Here is a 2,311-nt window from a genome sequence, read left to right on the forward strand (position 1 = left end):
ACACCTCTTCTTCCCCAGTGGGCTCAACAATCTGAGAAGTGAGGACAGTCATAGAAAAACAAATCAGAAATTCTTTATCATGGTTAGTCTTACAAAGTGATAGTCCAGAGCGTGGTAAACACTTTGTAAACACCTATAATGAAATAGTATATTTTCCTTTTTAATTGTGTGATTTAAATACTGAGATAAATGAGTAAAGTATGCTAATGTGTTTTTTGCAGCTCAATTTCTTAAAAAGTAGAATATGCATATACTTACCTAGTAGGAAGATACCTTGACCACGAAGGTGGTTTTTTCAGGGCAATCTCACTCATTGCACTCCAGATATGGTGACCTGTGTGACTGGCTCAGATGTGGGAGATTCAATTGCATAATTTGTGGAAATGGGGCCTTTGTTTGCATTTCCACTGAAAAGGAAAAAAATTAAAAGTAAAACTTGTATATTCATGTATATTGTTTATGCCTGAAACTTCACAGATTCACATATAAAATATATCTAGGAGCATATTCCAAATTACAAATAATATGGGGTGAGTAAATAAGATTATGTATATACTTTTTTCTTTTTAGTCATGAATTTATTTTGAAAAATCATTTAAAAGATTGTATAAAATAAATTAAAATTCTGACTTGCTGTTTAAAATATATATAGATGCCTTACTACACAAAATTTAGACAATTATGACTAACACATTTGTTTTTGCTATCATTTCATGATTTTTCAATGAATATTTTTATAATTACCTACTAATACAGAAAATGAGTTAAATTAGTTTATTAATAATTATAAGATGGATTGCATATGTATATATATGTATATATATATGTGTATGTGTATTTATAAAACTATTGGTACCAGGAAGATTACCCAGAAGTTAAGACTTAAAAAATTAAAGTTAAAAAATTCTGGTTTGGTAACCACACCAGGCTGTGCTTAGGGCATATTCCTGACTCCGTCCTCGGTGAGGTGCCTAGTGAGGCTCAGGGGACCATAAGTGATACAGGGGATTGAATCTGGTTTGGGTGAATGAAAGGTGAACTCCTCACTATCTTCACTTGCCTTGCTCACATCTGACACCAGTTTGATATCCAACACTACACCTAATCTCCTGAGCATTGTCAAGATGACTCCTGAGCACCAAACCAGGAGTAAGTCCTGAGCACACTGGGTGTGGGCCCCCCAAACAAACAAAAGAACATATACATATGTAAAATATGTACAATATCACCTTATATAAGATGCATGCATATGTGTATATTTTTAGAGAAAATTTAATACAAATTTTACAAAATAAAATTGTTTTGAGATCTAATCTCCCTAAGAGAATCTTACCTAATGGGAATGTGGAGTGTGTTCTAGTATATAACTGCTTCAATGATAGATAACCTTATACCATCAACACGCAAAGGATCAATGGATAATATTTTTTTGCCATTTGGTTGTTTCAATGAATTTATACCTGTCATAGGAAAATTCTGTATCTTTTAAAGTCTGAATAAAGAGTCTTTGGGACATTTCATAAGACCTGCGGATTATTCAAGATAATGCCTGTGTCTTGGAGTTGACATACTGGCTTGGTATGATCTGTGTGAGTAAGGAATGCATACATGTGAATGTGTCTAACTGAAGAGCAAGAGATTTTAGAGGAGCCCATTTACCTTCCTTCCCTTCATTTGGCCATGTGATTCTTCCTCCTTTGTGAGATGACCAGCTGCATGTGGATAAGTTCTGAAAGAAGTGAACAGAGGTTAGAGAAGGACAGAGCAGGCAGCTGATGAAGCAGGAGCCAGAGAAAGTGCAGGGCCCAGCCTGGCCATTGACCTGCAGCGTCTCCAAGTACAGCTGTTCTTGTTTCCTTCTTCTTCTCCCCTACTAATTACACTGTTCAGATTTTTCTTCCTTCCTTTATTTTTTTTTCTTTTTTAAAACTTAGTTTTTCAAACCACACCAAGTTGTGTTCTGGGCATACTCCTGGCTCTGTACTCAGAGATCACTCCTTGTAAGGCTCAGGGGACCATGAGTGGCACAGGGAATTGAATCTGGTTTGGGTGCATACAAGATGAAATCCTTATTAGCTGCTGGACTATCTCTCTGACTTTTCTTCATCTTAAGAATAATTTTTTTGCAGATGTTGGGAGAGCTTTGAATCACATACCCTGTGGTACTCAGGATTTACTTCTGGCTTTGAGCTCAGGAATCACTCCTGGTGCAGCTGATTTGTGTCTGAAGACCTGTCCCATTCAAGGCAAGCACTTTAGACCCTTGAACGGGACACTCAGATTGTCTGAGTGTCTGGAATTAGCCTTATAA

General features: G+C 36.3%; 1 non-coding gene across 1 annotated transcript; it reads left to right on the top strand.

Annotated features, from left to right (window-relative positions):
- The first annotated feature begins 250 nt into the window (after positions 1-250).
- On the top strand, positions 251-411 carry LOC129405468 (U1 spliceosomal RNA). The gene has a single exon (XR_008630607.1). It is a non-coding gene; the product is annotated as a U1 spliceosomal RNA (small nuclear RNA).
- The last annotated feature ends 1,900 nt before the right edge of the window (positions 412-2,311 follow it).

The sequence above is a fragment of the Sorex araneus genome, chromosome 5 (genome assembly GCF_027595985.1).
Source record: "Sorex araneus isolate mSorAra2 chromosome 5, mSorAra2.pri, whole genome shotgun sequence".
Taxonomy (NCBI): Eukaryota; Metazoa; Chordata; class Mammalia; order Eulipotyphla; family Soricidae; genus Sorex; species Sorex araneus.